The sequence below is a fragment of the Montipora foliosa genome, chromosome 6 (assembly GCF_036669935.1).
Source record: "Montipora foliosa isolate CH-2021 chromosome 6, ASM3666993v2, whole genome shotgun sequence".
NCBI classification, from domain to species: Eukaryota; Metazoa; Cnidaria; class Anthozoa; order Scleractinia; family Acroporidae; genus Montipora; species Montipora foliosa.
Window position 1 is genome coordinate 25,331,738 of NC_090874.1, and position 18,656 is coordinate 25,350,393.

Genomic DNA, 18,656 nt, shown 5'->3' on the forward strand with positions numbered 1-18,656 from the left:
GTTCACGCCACAAACGCTTATTATTGAGAGAAAGGACATCGTACTAAATAATGACAAGTTCAAGACGATTTGTGCAGTGTTTTGGATTTGACATACCTTGAAATAAAGTGATACTTTCAGAACATTGCGTGACGTTTAGCATTCCCTTTTGAAATTCACCATACATAATTCCATTTCAACTTGTTACAAGGGATATGACCCATAAAAAAGAGGGCAATATAAATAGCAAAGACAGTTTATAACTCCTGGGACAAAAAAAGAGCAGCAAACAGTGCTGTACCCTGATTTTAGGAACTCCGCGGAGGAGTGGCCACGAGTAACCACGAGTAACCACGAGTAACCATAATTAACAAGTAGAATAATTACATTATCTTTTTATAATAATCTTGTGGTTACTCGTAAATGAGAAAATATTGTTTCTTTCCTCCCAAAAACATTCATTTCCCACCAAAACCAGCTCTGCAAAGCATCTGCAACAAGGTGGAAAGTCTTTTTGCACCGACATAACAATTTGAGCGTGAAAGTAAATGTGTTCCCCGGCTGAAACAGCCACCATGTCTGTTTCGCGTTCATCTGCAACACCACTTCGACCAACAAAATCGGCTTCTTCTGATGAATTGGAGTTAGAGGCATAACCCTTTCACAAATCCATACTTTAACGCTACTGACAAATAGCGTATTAAAGAAGGCAAAAGTGAACAGGTCCTTTGCACTTACGTCACAATCTTTGCTTCGCACAGGACAACGCATTTTTCACACTCGAAAACGATAATAATAAAGTATCCGCAATTTTTTAGCCCTGTAAAAAGTCTTTCACTCATGTGGTCGTATTGACGGACAGACTGGACTACAGTTGCCCGTATAAAGGGTATAATGGAAGTTTTCTGAAACAGACAATCGGCGACAAAATTAGTTGAGACAGTTGCCAACAGAGCACATTGGCAACGACACATTCATTGTTTGCAAAGAAAACTTGTCCAGAAAGTACGTTTCCAGGATACCCCTCCCTCCCCCACCCTAATCAATGTTGTACCGCTGTCTGCAAGGCTCGTAGAAAACAGAAAAACACAACATTGTCCCGGGGGTGCGGGGGAGGGGGCCATTTGCGCCGCCGAGCTTGAAATCGACTCTAAAGGATAAGAGTGTCTCAACAATTTTGACGCCGATTGTAGATTCACTCAAAAACTAAGTCTTTTATCACGAGTCACGTTCCACTTACCACTATCCTTTTTGTCCCAAACAAATGTGTTTAAAAATACACTTCTTTCGTCTTCTCCTGAGGAGCCAATTCGCAGTACTTATCGCACCAACAGAGAGCAGGAAGTCGCAGAGTGGTCACAGTTTAGTTTTTATGGTCGGAGGCTTCGCTTTGAGTTCCTTGGGCGATGAAACACGGAAAACAGCTGGAATGTCTGCAAAGGCGCAACTGACACTGGAAAAACAACCATCACTGCATGACGAAAAGGGGCGGTTCTCACGGAAGAAACCCACTCAAAGGGGAAACACGGACAACAGGACTCGTGGGATAAAGGAGTGGAGGGCAAAGAGGATATTACAGTTTCAAGAAATGGTCGAGGATTGGTCCCCACCGAAGGAAAGACAAACCCGTTTAAGTCAGGTGTGGTTTAAAATCTTGTTTTCGGTATACATGACACCAAGCAATTCGCCTAAAAGTTTTAAGACAAGTGCTTCATCAAGACTTTATTTGCTCTGAAATAGTTCTCAATTCGAACTTTTGTATTATACCACAGGTAGCTCATAGCTAATTATCTCGTCAACATGATTATACCTGAACATTTGGACAATTAATTTTAAAATTCCAACAAATGTTCTGTTACAGTTACAAGCTAATAATATAATTACCATTAAAACATACTAGTAGTCATCAACGATTATGAGAGTGCGTTCGACGCCGTCACGTAGATATATATACCTAAAATAAATGATTTCCCTATCTGACTTTCAACCCTGGTCTATTGCTAAACTGATCGGCAACAAAGATTTAAGACACATATATCATAATGTCAAAGTCCGATTCCAACTAAGTGGTCCCCTGTACAAACTGCGATTTGTTGATACATTGCGTGACAGCGCCAGTTTCCGTAGCCTCACAATTGTTACCCTTCAAATTTCGTGCTAAATGTTCTCACATTAACTGCAAATGTTTAAGCGTAAAAGCTAATTTGTAAAAGTATATTTATAAAATACATTATTCTCGGCTGGAAGCGGCACAAACATAAGCAAACATTTGCAATCGTCTGCTTGTTTATTGGTAGCGTAAACAAACTCCTTGCAACTGATTCAAGTATTATCCCCGATGAATGAAGTAGACAATATTAATAAATGCTAAGCTCAAAACGTTTAAATAACATCATACTGGAAAGGAATATTCAATATAGTACTTACCCAGCTTCAAAGTTTCACCGCAAAAAGGTAAACCCAACGCTAGTGCTCCAAACACAAAGAAAGAAAGACGAAAGATCAGCCACAAAGACGCGCTCACATGGCCTGCTCACATGCTTACAAATTTGTCACATGTCTTAGTAACGGTACCAGTTTACTGGCCCTGACATGCCCCTGCAAAACGCAAGTGGGGTGGCCATTTTAATGTCCTTACAGGAATGTCAGGAATGTGGGTTTTTCCCTCATATAACCGTGCACAGGACAACCACCTCTCGAAAGCCACAGGTTAAAATTAGGCTTGCGTTCCACAAACGCAGCAAGTTTTGAATCTTTATCAGAAACAAGCAAAGAAGGAAAATTGCATTCCACACGGAAGTAGGATCATGGACTTGGATGTTTTGAGAAGTTCATTGAAATGTTGTCAGCACTGTAAAGCAGGTGAGAAGAAACATTTTCTGCTCAAAGAAAATCAACACTAAAGAAAACTTTTATAGCAAGTACACACAACCTTGAGACTATAAAATTAACAGGTTTCCAAGAAACCATCATGAGGTTGATAAACCTCATAAAATAAATCTTCAAAACATTACAAAACTTCTCATGTGCAATCAGCCATAAAAAGTCAGGGGTTGGTTCTTAAATTTTTGGGCAAGTTCTGAAAACCTTACCCTTACCCTAAACTAAGCGTCACACAATTATAAGTTTATTGTTAGCACAAAAAATATTTTTGGTAAATTTGGAACAAAGAAGCAGTTTCAAATTGTCCACAGACCACAAATTGCATTCACTGCATTTGTGAAATTTTGTTAGTTTTTTCTCAAATTTACTTGAGCTTCCGAATTAAAGGAGAAGACACACTGCTAGAACAAAGTATCAGATTTTCCTGAGTATCAATATTGTCAATTCATTTTCAGCCAATTTGTCGTTGTGGAACATAAAAGCAGAAAAAAAATATGGGTTAGCCTTAGTGTTCTCAGTTACCTGTGCAGTGTGTGGTACAGAGAATGTTGTCAAGACCTCCAGTAAACACAGGAGTGGTCAAAGAGGTCCTCCCAGTCACGATGTTAATTCAAGAGCTGTTCTTGGCTGTCTTCATACAGGAATCAGTGAAACCCACCTAAATAAATTATTTTGTACATTAAATATTCCCTCAATGAATCCAGTAACTTTCAAAAGTAGAGAAAATAAGATTGGGCATGCAGTAGAGCAAGTAACAAAGAAAAGTTGCAAAACTGCAATGTCAGAAGAAAGAAATGCTGCCATCCAAAAGGATGTAAAGGCAGATGACCAAGGCTGCATCAATATCCCCTGTTCATACATGGGTTGGCAAAAACGGGGAAAGGGGTATAACTCGTCAACTGGTCATGCTGCAGTCATGGGTTTAACCTATGGGAACGTTATGGATTATACTACAACAACAAAGTTCTGCAGGGTTTGCACAAATGCTAAAAAAAAATTGGAAAAGAAGCCAAGCAACACAATTGTCGACTCAATCATACAGCAGCAGCAGTCCATTTGTTTACTGAAAGCCTAAATTTTCATGTCAAAGTACCGGTTTATGTCCGGGATGAAGACTCTACAACAGCTGCACATATAAAAGAGAAGGTCCCTTATTCTGTAGAAAAGTGGACAGACATTGTGCATGCCAAAAGATCAGTAACTACAAGGTTGTATAACCTAAGCCAACGTGGGAAATTTGTAAATTGATCAACTCTCTCACAGAAAGTTATCAACTACTTGGTCAAATGTTTTACTTATAGCGTGTCTCAAAATAAGGGAAATCCATCAGTCCTTCAAAACTCCTTACAAAGCATTCTACCACATTCGTTTGGAAACCACAAACATTGCAATGAATCCTGGTGTGGTGCCAAAAAAGACCCTACTAACTATAAACACTCTGACTTACCCTATGGCAAAGATCTCTATGGCGATGACTTAAGGAAAGCTCTGGAGAGAATTCTTGATGAATATTGTGAAGACATAGTAGTTGCAAAGTTATCACCTGGGGCAAATTCGCAGAGAAATGAGGCCCTAAACAGTGTTATAGGCTCGAAAAACCCCAAAATTAGATACTATGGTGCAAGTGAAAGTAATGACTTCTGAGTGGCCTGTGCATCTCGCAAGTAAACCTTGGATATCAGTACATTAGCCAAACACTTGAGAGCCTCAATAGTGAACCTGGTATACACTGTATCAGCTACCTTGAAAGGATGGTTCACAAGTCTACCCAAGACAAACTAAGAAGAAACAGCATTAATTTCAAATGCCGAAGAGCTCAACTACGTAAGCAGAAGTTAAATCTTGATGGTCAAAAGCAAGCTAAGGAAGGGAACACATACCAAAGTGGAATAGGACTTAACCTGGATCCAAACAATTTTACCAAACTGATCCAAGAATTCGACATCATCAATTTCAAAAACTTTGAAACATGCATTCCTGAATTAACGACCAGACCAGTGGCGGAGAAAATTCCATATGACAGAAACAATGCTTACAATTTCGTCATTTACGATATTGAAACAAACAAGTCTGGAAAAACTGCAGAAATATGTCAACTCTCAGCAACTCTCAGGTTTGCACTGTTTCAACGACTTTACATTGCCTTTAAGGGATGTAGATATTCATGCTACAAGGGTAAATGGTTTAAGTGTCCGAACAGTCAGAGGCGTCAGAACCCTGTTCAAAGACAATCAACCAGTCGAAACTGTGTCACTTGGAAAGTCATTGGAAAATTTTCTAACCTACTTAGAGAAACAGCATGCTTAGCTGGCGCTAACTATAATCATTTAACCACGACAAACTTTACAAATTAAGCCAATAAATATTTGTTCTAGATGAGACGACAGAGGATGACGACAAGGATGAACATAGTGATAGTGACGATGGTGGCGATGATCAAGATGATGACGAAGATCAAAAAGATCAACCAAACCACAGAGGAGATGATGACAATGATTCTTTTGACGAAGACTCATATCACCGACAAGTCAAGGAGCTCCATAAAAAAGTGATTTCTTGCTTCAAGGAATTAAAGCAACAGAGCCCCACAAGCGATTGAATAAACCATTGGGCAGCTTGAAGCGCCGCCAAAGGCAAATGAGACCAATCCATTCCTTCATTATGGAAAAGACTTCTCTGATCTTCATAACAAATGGCTTTTCTAAAAGCCACTTAAATATTAAAACTTCACGACCAACAATCACAACTAAGTGCATGTTATTGTACAATTGAATTTTCATGGCTGTTTATGCAGAATACACGTTGTCCTCTCATTCATCTGTTCACTAAGTAGCCCAAAACTATGTTCTAATCAACAACAAGATAAATTTTGACTCAGGCACATGTGCTGGTATGGTACAATTTTTCCCAAATGCTCATGCATTCCGAAGAGACAACTGCAACCTTGTACACCATTCGTGAAAGATCAAGAATTCTAAACTACACGCATGCGCATTTGATGACAGGGACAAATTTTACGTCATAACCTCTCGACCAATCACCCGTTTTTAAGCCCTGTCCTGGACGCCCTCCAAGAGTAATGTATGACATTTTTGGTTTTTTCCAGTGTATCAGTGAAATTTTCAATTTTCTTGTGTTAATGGCTTCGTTTATAGCAGTGATGAAGAAGACAACCATACGCCGGCTAACAAACGGGATTTAACTTGTAACTCATCTTCAAAAGAACCTCCCATCTCCACAAAGTAAAAATGCGACGTACCCTTACCTAATGAAGCAATGCGGAGCAAACGAAGCTGCAAGGGAGAAAGTGGTGATGAGGTATTAAATGCTTTTCAAATCTTGAGAATTAGTCAAAGAGTCCATTGTAGTGTACCTGTTTGACGCATGAAACATAGGTGGCCAGTTTGGCCATCCACCTGATCGCACTCGAATTACATTGGAAATACACTCGTAAAAAAACTTCCTTACAAAAAACTTAATTTCAAATTAGGGTGATAAGACCTTTTATGTACCCAAGTTAGTGAAAGTTCTAGCAGTCTTGTAATAACAACACGGTTAGCATGCCAGACATTATTCATATTCCTTTTCTTTGAGGCTGCAAGCGGCGAGATGCAAACTGTACCACCACCTCCTATCGCCATGTCTCAAGATTAGAACATAGATCAGGTAGATCCAAAAACACTTCATAATCTTTAGGAAAACTGCTCGGGATAAATATATTGTTAGCTGAGCCTGCAATGTTGCATTTACCAGAGAATTTTCCTACATTTTGCTGCCATTTAAGTTTGATTACTTTTGGCTTTAAGAGGCAATTGACATTAGAACAGCTGCTTCGTTTGACATGGACCCACTTGATGTTGAGGAAAATGCCCAGGTACACATATCTGATCAGATAAATGTATAACCCCATCATGGCAAAAGTTGTCCATAAAATTTTGCAAATTTTGTTGTTTACATAATGCTGTTTTTTGCATGTAACTAGAAAGTCGTTTTCAAGTGAACCAATGACAAGGGATAGGAGGCAAACTGCACCAGTTTTTATTGATCTTTCTCAAGACTGACAATTCCGCTAGGTGGACCAGGATTTGGATGGACATTGCCACTTCTCAAAAGAAGTGGTAATTGAAAACTCTTAACACAGCTGGTCAGTGGGCCTACAAGGAATCAAAATGTTCTAGATTTGTTGATCACAAACCTCGCCAGATATTGTTGTTGGTGATTGCTTCTCCGACCATAACTCTCTTAGTTTTGAGATATTAAGACCACCCTACACCCAGCGTAAATCTCGGAAATGTGTCTATTCAAGACTGACTGGGCACACCGAAAGATGTTATTGGCTTGCATTCCTTGGGGCTGTGCTTGTTTCAATGATGACATTGAATAAAACTGGTCTTGCTGGAAAGATCTTTTATTTACGGCTATGGATGAATGCATACCCGTGTGTCGGGGCAAGAAAAAATGTAATGCACCTTGGATAACAAAGGATATCATTTGATTAGGTTGTGCAGAAAAAAAGAAATTGTTGTATAACAAAGCGCAAAAAAGCAGCAATCCAGCCCTTTGGGAGAATTACAGAAAACTGAACAATGTTGTGAAAAGAGAATGTAACTTAGCTCGATGGACATATATCAACAATATGGCCTCTAATAATGCAGTTTCTAGTAATTCCAAGCCTTTCTGGAATTATATTGAAAACAAACGTAATGTTACGAATACTCTGGTATCTTTAAAAGTTGGCGATAAAAAACTGATTGACGATGGCAGTATTGCTAGTAGTTTTAATTCCTACTTTTCATCTGTTTTTACCTCTGGGGACTTCACCAACTTGCCCTCTTTAGAGCCCTTAGTTTGTGAGAAACTTAATTATATTTCCTGTACTACTGAGGAAATTTTAAAGTATCTTAAGCTTCTTAAAATTAACAAGTCCCTGGGCCCAGGTAGTATTTCACCAGTAATTTTAAAATCATGTGCCTTCGAATTGGCGATCTCATTTCTGGTTAACAAATCTTTCCACCAAGGCCATTTGCCCGATGATTGCAGATCAGCTGACATTGTCCCACTTCATAAGAAAGGTTCTAAACACTTGAGGGATAATTATTGTTCAATTTCGCTTACATATATGATATGCAAAATCAGTGAAAAAATTGTACGCCATAAGTTAACATCATTTTGGCAAGACCAAAATGTGATAAACAAAAACCAATTTGGTTTTTTGCAGGGTAGGTCAACTGTGATCTCATTACTCTCTGCTTTTCATGACTTTGCCAGATCTAGGAATTCATCTGTAGCAACAGATGTTGTATTTCTTGATCTTGCAAAGGCTTTTGATAGTGTTCTTCATGGGCGTCTACTCATAAAGTTGAATAGCCTCGGTAATGAGAGCAAACTTTTTAACTGGTTGAGGCATTTCCTCACGTGTAGAAAGCAACGAGTTGTTGTAAGAGTGACTTTTTCTGATTGGACACCTGTGATATCTGGTACCACACAGAAAACTATTCTTGGTCCAATTTTATTTCTATCATATATAAATGATATCATTTGATATTGTCTCTTCAAAAATTAAATTATTTGCAGATGACACAAAGATTTATACAGAGCTTCTCAACCCTAGTCTTGATGAACATTACCTTCAAACTGACTTGAATAATCTTGGTAAATGGGCAAAAAAAATGGCAACTTTGCTTCAACGAAGTGTGAAGCAATGTGAATAACGCATTCTCGTGACAAATCGACTATGAATTATAAACTAGGTACGGCCTTAAAAGATGTCAAGAGCTTACTTGGAGTGAGCATATTAGTACTATGGTGAGTAAGGCGAACCAAGTCCTAGGGCTAATAAGACGGACTCTTGGAACAGCTAATACAACAACTTTCTCCTTGCTTTACAAAACATTGGTCAGACCACTTCTAGAGTATGCTGCTCCAGTCTGCAACCCATATCTTGTTAAAGACATTCATGGAATGGAGAGCGTGCAAAGACACGCATCAAGATTAGCTCTTTGGCAAAAAGGAGGTGATATGTCTTATGAAGAGCGTTGTGACAAGTTACATTGGCCATCTATGTCCTGCCGTAGGACATATTTCTCTCTTGTTGAATGTTATAAGATCGTGTTTGGCTTATCGCCGTTGGATTTTGAGGAATTCTTTCAATTTGCAAAAGTCAAATCCACTAAGACGAATCACTCGCATAAGCTTTATTGTAAATTATCTAGAATTAACTGTTTTAAACATTCTTTTTTTAACAATGTAATTAGCTATTGGAATAATTTACCTAGTAATGTTGTTGAAGCCGGTAGCCTTGAACTTTTTAAGAGCAGCGGTCAGGAAATACCGAGCATTTGGTGGCAGAAATGAAAAAAAAAATTCCTCCCAATTTTTGGCTACAAATAGTCGTTTGATAGGAAAGAAAAGTGGTATGTCTCCCTTCCCTCAGAGGTGCTTTAATTGTGAGAGAATTGAGAAAAACAAATTTTACCTGCAAGGATTCCGAAACTACCCGCAAGAGGTTTGAAAGTTGTCATTCAAATTGTCTTGCTGTCCACGAACAAAACGAAAAACTCCGATGTTTTAACACTCTCTATTGATAAAGGAAGTATTCACCACTGACAACAAAGATATTGGCTTAATGGAGTTTTGGTTAGGAAAACAAAACAACGTTTAGGAAAATGGTTCCTGTTTGCACACGACAAATCCCGCAATAAGTGTTAAAATTCAAAGAGTGTTTTTACTATGTGGTATAAGTGCAATTTTGCTCAAAATTGTGCCTGAGCAGTACATTGATGTTATTATGAATAATATATCAGAATCAGGTTAGGTTATCCGTCATGTGCTTCACAATACACTTTTGAAATTACTCAAATTTAAGTGAACGCTGCCACCTTGAAGCATTCGTGATGCTTGCGTTAATATCGTGACACAAGGCGGACTTTTTTCCTGGAGGAACATACTGAAAGTCATTCAGCCATCGGCTTTGCCGCCAAACGTAAGTTTGTCTTTTCTCGTGAAAACGGTATAAATTTTGCGCAAACTTGAGTCGCTGTTAACAAAGTCGAGCCGGCAACAACATGTGGGTGTCAATTACACTCTGCAAAATACCTGTACCACAAACGTTTCCTTTGCAGACAAAAAAAATGCCAGTCAATGGGAAAAAGTAGTCTACAGCTGTAAATTTTAGATCCTCAGGTTTGGGAAAATCCAGTGAACCATAAGGAAATAAACCGTGCAAGAGCTTGCCAGAGAGTAGTATATTGCATACGTAATCAGAATAACAATCCGCGAAATAAACTTAATTACTGTCATTTTTAATTGCAGTGAATGAAAATGGCTTCTGAGAAAACGCAAACTTAAATTTGTAGCCATCATGGAAGTGAAGTGTTCTTTCAACTCCACAGTAGGAGGTCGTTGTTCTTTTGACCCGAAAGACAAGAAAAAATCAAGGGAAGTAATTCCATTTATAAACTGTAATAGGGACATCGCAGGTTACAAATCGTTCCTGTCGTTGACTGACGTAGAGAGCGAAATTGAACTTATTCTGTCAAGAGCGGCTATTTTTTCCGACACCGAGTTAAAGCTTTCGGAAATGACGATTTGTCCGCATCACCGCTCATCTCTCGGCATCGGCTGGCGTCGAGGATCAAATAAATGCCAAGTTCCACCTCCCCTTTCAAAAAATGAGCCAGCAAAAGTGGCAAGAGCAGAAAGGGGGCTTGGGAAAACGGCATGCCATTTGATATGGAAAAAATCAGGAATATTTATTCCTGTAGGGGCAGGTATGTGTTGACGAGCTTTTATTAATCTCTTTGTAGTTTACTGCTGTAACTTGCCAAAGATTGAGTAATATGGTTCATAGAGTCTTTACACTCCAACTTTTGAACGATTCATTTTACAGGTGTTTGTCGCAACTGCAGGGTTTTAATAAGTAACACAAAGAAGCAAAGTGAGAGGATCACAAAAACAAAATCAAATGACGAGGAAAATCCTGAAACTGAGAACCACTCTTCAGGGGAGGAAACAGTAAGAGCAGTTCGAATAATTGACTACACCCATAAATTATTATATAATGATATATAATAATATATAAATTACCTAATTGCTAGGTCACACGCAACCATAAATACAACCTTTTAGATAAAAACCTGTTTAACTTAAACCTTATTAGTCTAATTTTTCAGTAAACACAGCTTTAATAAGAACCTCTTTAGGATAAAATCTTGGTTCTAATACGCGGGATTTACTGAAGTTAACTTAGAATGACTTCTTTTTAATTCGTTACGTACTTCGAAAGTAATTATCTGTCTTGTGGAGTTGGGGCTGGACAATCTGCGAGCGATGCGAATTTCGTGCTTTAGTCTAAGCACCCATTTCAAGTAGCGCTGATAAACAGTTATTAAGTCTAAGCACCCATTTTAAAACGGTTAGCTTTCAATAACTGTGTGACTCGCATGGCTCGCCATGTTGGCTCGTATGACTCATAGTCATGTCTCGCAGCCCCATGTGGGGGGGGGGGGGTGCTGCCATATATGGGCTATATAGGTATGTGCCGCTCTGAAGGGTATGGTTTTCAAGCAGTTTACTCCAGTATAGGGTATATAAATCAGAGCGTTTGGGTCTAGAAAAGGGTATCATTTTTCACGAAACTGACCAGTCGCTTGAAGAATTTATCAAGACTAAGGAAATTCCCGCTCAAAAATATAAATACAGCGAGTCAGCAAAGTTTACTCAGCTCAGCCTCAACAGTCTCGACAAATGGCTGTCATCAAACAGTTCTGGATATTATTAACTGTCAAGTATCGGTATTTAGACGGAAATCGGTGGGAGTTTACTCTAGTATAGGGTAGCAAAATTCAGTTGAACTAGCTCTGGTATAGGCTAAGGGTTCCAGGGTCCCAACGGCACATCCACACCCACAAGAAGCTACAAATCATACTTGCATTTTAAATAATATTTTGTCCCTTCTAGGAGGAGAAAACTACACCCCAACCCGCCACAAGCACACCTTTTCATGATAGTAGGTGTCATCAATTGCCAGAGATAGCAACACCTGAATCGAGCTTGTATTTACCGCCAATAATACTAGAAGCAGATCAGACAAGCGCTAGTGGTATTGAGTTGGAAAGTGACTGCAGACCCATTGAACACCTGAATACTTTCTTAAAAAGTAGAGACATCAGTCCTGTAAGGTACACTCTGAAAACACCATGGGAAGAGGCTAGTGGAAGGACGAAAAGGCAACACGAACGCAAAGCTAAGCAAGCCATTTCAGCCGTCCTTGATGTAATTGCTCCAAATGATGCTGATCGACTCTGGAAGGCTATTATAGCGTCTCAAGGTCACTCTGGTTCTGATGGCGTAGATGAAGTCTTGATGGATACATTAGCAAAGTGCTATAAAAATGCAAGCGGATGGGATTCTCGTAGGCAGATACTGTCCATTATGGCGGATAAAGTTAGCTTGGCAAGAATTCGAGATTGGATCCCAGGCCTGACAAGGTTTCGTTTTATGGTCGCTAGGTAACATGCTCTAGTTCACGGTAGTGGAGAACCTGTACGGACCCAACCACAACCAAGGGAAGTTATTCCTGAAGCAAAACTGGCCCACTTCTTGGATTTTATTACCAGTTCGCACGTTATACAGGACCTTCCATTTGGGGCTAAGACAATAACGTTGTCCCATAACGAGATTGTGCAAGTTCCTAATGTGGTTCGGAATTTGATTCCTGAGCGAATTGTGAGACAGTATGAAGCCTATTCTGCAGAGTCTAACTTCACACCCATGAGTCGAAGTACCCTGCTACGAATTTTGACTGTATGTTCCGCCTCCACCAGAAAATCACTTCAAGGGCTGGATTACATTAGCTCGACAGGTGCCCAGGCATTTGAAGATCTCCAAGGTATCGCTCACAGGCTTGGAGAAAAAGGAATGGGTCTTACTTGGGCCAAACAACAAGAAGCGCTGAAGGAGGCAAAACGGTACCTTAAGACGGACTACAAGGTAAGGTTGCCTTCATAAAGTTTTGAATAATAACCTTTCCACTATGTCAGTTAGTTGGCAGGAAGACGACAACTAGTTTATGCACAAGATGCATTTGATAGCCGTAATGAATATTTGAAGATATGATTATCATATTATCATAGGGCCCAACAGAGACACTTTCATAGAGATCAATTCCTCCTACTGAATCAGGCGACGCTAGACGGTGTGGAGGAAGCTATGTGACAGGCAAATGTCACATAAGCCGCAAAGGTTCAACTTTCATTGAACCTTTTTATGTAGTTTCCATCTATTTAAGCGTATACTCAGTATTTTTGGGTTGGGCATGACATAGAAATTCTTGATTTTGGATCATAGTGCGTGTGGCAGTCAAGTCGGTCATTTGCTTGACGGTATCACTAAGATGCTATTGACCAGGGCTGGAAGATATTTTGGGTCCACTTGGCGCTTGATGACTCTTCCTCAATACTTCCGAATTTCAAGTCTAATATTTACATTTTTATTAAATAGGTGCACGTATCAGAGAGTTCAGAAATCCCAGATCACTGTCGAGTTTACGCTCTCAGTGACCCCAAAGACTCAGATTACCAATCTACTTGCCTACATCATCACGACGACCGCTGTGGGCAATGCAGTAGGCTTTATTTGACCATAGAGGAGATAGAGAAAGCAATACAGAACACAGCAATTGCTCCTGAAGTACATGATGAACTGAACTTCTTGACTGAGAAGGCAAAACGAGAAGTAAGTGCCTGGAAAACGCATTTACTGCGATCCGTAAACCAGGATCAAGAAAGATTGGACATCCTTCAAGTCCTTGACGGCTCATCTGTTCTCTTAGTTCTAGACTGGGCCATGAAATTTATACCAAGGAAGTATCGAGAAAGCCAAACAGACTGGTTTGAGAAGCGTGGTATCCCATGGCATGTAACTGTGGCCATGCGGAAGGGGAGTGACGGAAATTGCGAGATCCTAACCTTGTGTCATGTTTTCAAATCCTGCAGTCAAGATAGTTGTGCTGTTCCGTCTGTAATGTCTGACACCCTCAAAAATCTGAGGGTGGTTATGCCCCAGCTACAGTCTGTCTACTACTGGCAAGACAATGCTGGATGTTACCATTGCGGTAACACAATTGCCCTTGCGCCGATGGTGGGTCAGCTCCATGGCATGACCGTTAAGCGAATGGATTTTTGTGACCCGCAAGGTGGAAAAGGGGCATGCGACAGAAAATCCGCTGCCATCAAGTCTCATATGAAGGTTTATCTAAATTCAGGTAACAACATAGAAACGGTGGATGAAATGAAGGAGGCTATTCTGTCATTTGGAGGAATGCAATCCGTGAGGGTCACATCATGTGGACCTCCCATATCTGCAAGCTTTCCGCACATTAAGCTTGAAGGAGTGAGTTCCATTCAAATGTAGAGTACCATCAAGAGGGATTGCGCGTTTGGAAAGCTTACAAAATTGGCTCGGGAAAACTGATTCGGTGGAAGAAACTAACGGTGCCAAACAGTTCAGAAGTTCCACGCTTAACTGAAGTGAACAATCACGATGTCACGGGGGATTTCTTGTCTGTAAAATCCAAACGAAAAGAAAATGTTCTCGGAGAGAAGGCCGAAGATGAAGACATCAGTGAAAGGTCGGATACCAAAGAGTTGAAAACAGAACCAGATGTCCGCCTGTTTTCGTGTCCAGAACAAGGATGCGTAAAACAATACCAACGTTACGTGTATCTGCAACAGCATTTGGACTCCGGAGAACACATGTTTCTACTTGAACGGGAACCACTTTTAGACCGAGCAATTTTTGGCTATGCTGAGAGACTGGAGGTGCAGAACGTTGGCGTTCCAACTGTACAGTGTACCCAACACGTGTTATGCGAAATTCCAGTGCAACCAGCTTTACCAATGGGCTGGGCATTGAGGTTTTTGCAGACGCGAAGGACTCGTTTCAATGCCAGACAAAAAGAATACCTGACGGCAAAGTTCAACATTGGCGAGACAACAGGATGCAAGGCTGATGCAGTTGTTGTTGCAAGGGATATGATGAACGCCAGAGAAACTGATGGAGAACGTTTATTAAGTAGGGATGAGTTCCTAAGCAGCCAACAAATAACTAGCTTTTTCAGTCGCCTAGCAGCAAAGAAGAGCTTATCTGATGTCACAGACGACAACGACGATGATGTTAACGAGGCTGCATTGCAGCATCCTATTGTGTTTGACTGTCATAACATCTGCGACCTTGCCAAGCATGACAAGCTCAAAAAATTCAACATAACAATGCTCAAGAGAATGTGCGAGCACTTTGGACTTGATGTTGGTGACATAAAAGTCAGGCTGAAAAGGCCTTTCATCGAGAAATTGTCTGCTTTCTGTAGCAGCTGCTCGTGTCAGGATAAATAAGTTGACTGATACTTGCGTGTGTCATCCTTTGCTGCTGAAGGTAATGCTCATTGTCACCTGTGGGGATAATCACTAAACATGTCCACATCTTTGTTAGAGAATTCAGTAGAACCAGGAGCCCATTAGTAGGAGCCTCCATATGCAGTAGATCTTTGAGTCAACCTTTGCGCGTATCTTTCTATTTTTAGAACTAACCCTTGAGCAGGAGACTCGCATTTACATACTTGGCTACTGCTATTTTTGTCTTCGTTGAACAATGACTTTATTTTGATTGGCCTTATAAAGCAGTGTGTGTAGAGCTGAGGAACTCGTGGCGTTCTAAAAATAGAAAGATACGCGCAAAGGTTGACTAATAAGGGCATGTATGAGAGAGGCAAGCTCCTACTCATGGGCTCCTGGTAAAACTAGAATCCTGTCTGACGCATAGAGCTTAAGAAAATAAGGCCCTGTAGGACCCCTGCCAAGAATGTTGCAATTCTGTTTGTTAAGTAACGTTGACTTCATATAGTTGAAGAGATTGATCACGGTTTTTTTTAACTGACAAGGCAAATTAGATGGCAATGCTTGTTACTAAAACGTGACATCACTCAGTGACGTCACAAAATTCGTTTTCTAAAATGGGGGAAGGTTTTTCACCATATTTGTGGAACACAGCAACCTCAATGATATTCTCCCTTGTACAGTTATATTTGAAAGTTAAATAAGACGCTATTCATATTTTTCAGTCAGGTGACCTGTTTCCCTTAATTACGCAATCATCAATGATGAAAGACCTGCTAACAAGGCCACTTCAATAAAGAGTACCAAGTATGTAACAGATTGATACCCGAAGGAAGTTTTGTTAATTTCCGTAATTACTCCACATTTCGTAGAGACGATTTTATTAGTTGTTATTATATGACTTGTGTTTGTAGCCGATATAACGCGCGCTCTGATTGGCTAATTGTGACTGAATTGTAGGGCATTATTCTCCCATAATGCCCACGGGCTGATTACAGGCTTTCAAAAACAAGCAAAAGGTAATTAAAAAACCATATAATCAACTACTTAATAACTGAGCTAGCTTGAGCTGTACTGGGGAATATTGGCCCTCGGTTGTTTTTGTACAGACCTCTCGTTGCCACGACCTCGGGCCAATATTCCCCAGTGCGGCCCTCACGCTCGGTTAGTAAGAAGTTAGTAATCGATTGTAGGTCACGTGACATTGGCTTCGGGCTTCATATTGTTGAGGATACCGAGATAATGCCGCGTTCCAGTTTTCAGCAAGATTAAAGAATAACCCTGTCAAAAAGGAGCTATGTCATTTAAGCCAGTGAACCGACAAGTAAGGAACAGCTAGAGTAGTCCGGATACCAGTGATAGGTCGTAGAATATTGGTGTGATAATATATGTCACAATTGCAAAAGCTCACCGCATGGAGCGTGGAAACTCTAGGATTGTTTCGGTTTCGGGCCATCAACGAGTTTAGCCAGGTCAAGGAAGATCCTTAATAAATGTGTTACAAAAACGGCTTCTGGCTCTTTTCTTTGGGTTTATTACGTTTTTCGCACTCCTGAACGATAAAGACATCAGTGCATTGCTCAGTCCTCATACTACCAAAACTGACTGGGGTTTACATTACATCCTCAGCTGTGTAAGGCACGTATATCACTGCCAAGGGCATGAAAAAGAAAAAAATACTAAGAGGATAAGCGCCCGGGGGATAAGCGACCATGTGAATAAAACACAAACTTTTAAATTCAATCACTACACGCCCACTTGTGTCACGCAACCTGAAGTGAAATTTGACCTTTCGGCCTAACTAATTTGCATATTCGATGTCACGAAACATGATTGAAGGCAAGAATGGGTTTCGATCTTTCCTCTTCAGTCTGAGCTCATAGAAAGGAAAGGATAATGGCGCCAGAGCGGCAAAGCCTAAAAAGAGGATGACGGTGGCATTGTCGAAGCTTTTGTAGCCGTTGACGTTTCACAGTAGGTTGTTTACTACCATTCCTTTTGTCACTTCGAAATGAAAAATGGTCAACTTTAACAGCATCTGGAGGAAAGTCAAAACAAGAACCCGGGCTGGTTTTCAGACATAATTTAGCTAAAGGCTCGGATTATCGAAAGTCGAGGTTTCAAGAAATATCAAGTTATACCACATGCCTAAAAGTGCCTTTGACTTTTGGTACTAAAATGCCATATGAAATACTCGCCGAATATGCTAGTTTTCTTAGAAATGTATAAAATTGCCAAATACCTTATGAGCCATAAAACTCTCGTTTTTCGGGTCAGAAAGAGGTCTTCTTTCGATATCAAGCATCCATATATTTTCATGCATCACCTTAAACAAACGGAGATTCTTTTAAAAGTTGTGGATTTTGGGTCTTGTATTTGGCGAAATTCGCGACATGCAGACCTCTTATCGCTTTTCTTAATTTTCCCCGAATAAGAGCGTTTTAGGCAAGGATTAACAGCACCACATTGTTTACTTACTTAAAGGTTAGTCATACACCAAAGATGAAGGAAATCCATTTTTCTAATTCTGCCACAAAATTCAGATTTTGCTCGGTTTTTCGTGACCACTGGTCTTAAATGTAAAATGAAATCCTTTTTAAAGTTGTAGTTTTTATTGTTTGTTTGTTTTTGCCTTTCTTTAGGAGAGTTTTATTCATAGGGTTAACCTCTAGACTCTCCTTTCAAATTTATGTAGTTATATATGAGTTTGAATAAACAGGTTTTGGCGGGAAATTGAGTGCAATGCACGAGGTATGCCTGTGGTTAAAGCACTGTGAAGGGAGTGAAGGTCGACATTTTTCTGTATCTGTGTAAACATGGATCCAGAAGAGCATGTCGGAAACAGTGCCGAAAAAAGAAAAAGGAAACCAAATTCTACTACAGGAGAGTTGACAATAATTACATAAAACGTGGAGGCAAATAAAGGCATCTTCCAAAGCAAGTTTACCCACAATGTTACCAATTAAACCAAAACTGAAACATGCAAAGCCTTTAAAGAGAAGGTTAATGCAGTTAGTGTAGCCAGCAGAACCATCTACGAAGTAAAACAGAAATGGAAAGGGCTTTTCAGCATAGCCCTGCCTTGAGGCAGGAGGGCTAGATCGTAGTGCTGTGACTGACCCACCCAGGATAAAGGAGCTGGAACAAGTGAGTGGGGGGAAGAGAAAGAAGAAGACCACTCAGGATGACCTTCTGCAGTTGCAGTGCGAAACACTGCGACTGCAAAAGGAAACTCTAGTTTTCAGGAAAAGAAAACTTGAGCTAGAAATCAACCAGCTGGAGATGTCTCTCAGGTATACAACATAAATAGTTTATGTTGTATAGCTGAGACAACGCCAGCTTGTTAATTTCTATCTCAATCAATGTTCTGAAAGGCTTCAGTTTGGAAAGTGAACGTGTTTT

General features: G+C 40.1%; 1 pseudogene; it reads left to right on the top strand.

Annotated features, from left to right (window-relative positions):
• Positions 1-3,802: 3,802 nt before the first annotated feature.
• On the top strand, positions 3,803-4,506 carry LOC138008679 (uncharacterized; annotated as a pseudogene).
• The last annotated feature ends 14,150 nt before the right edge of the window (positions 4,507-18,656 follow it).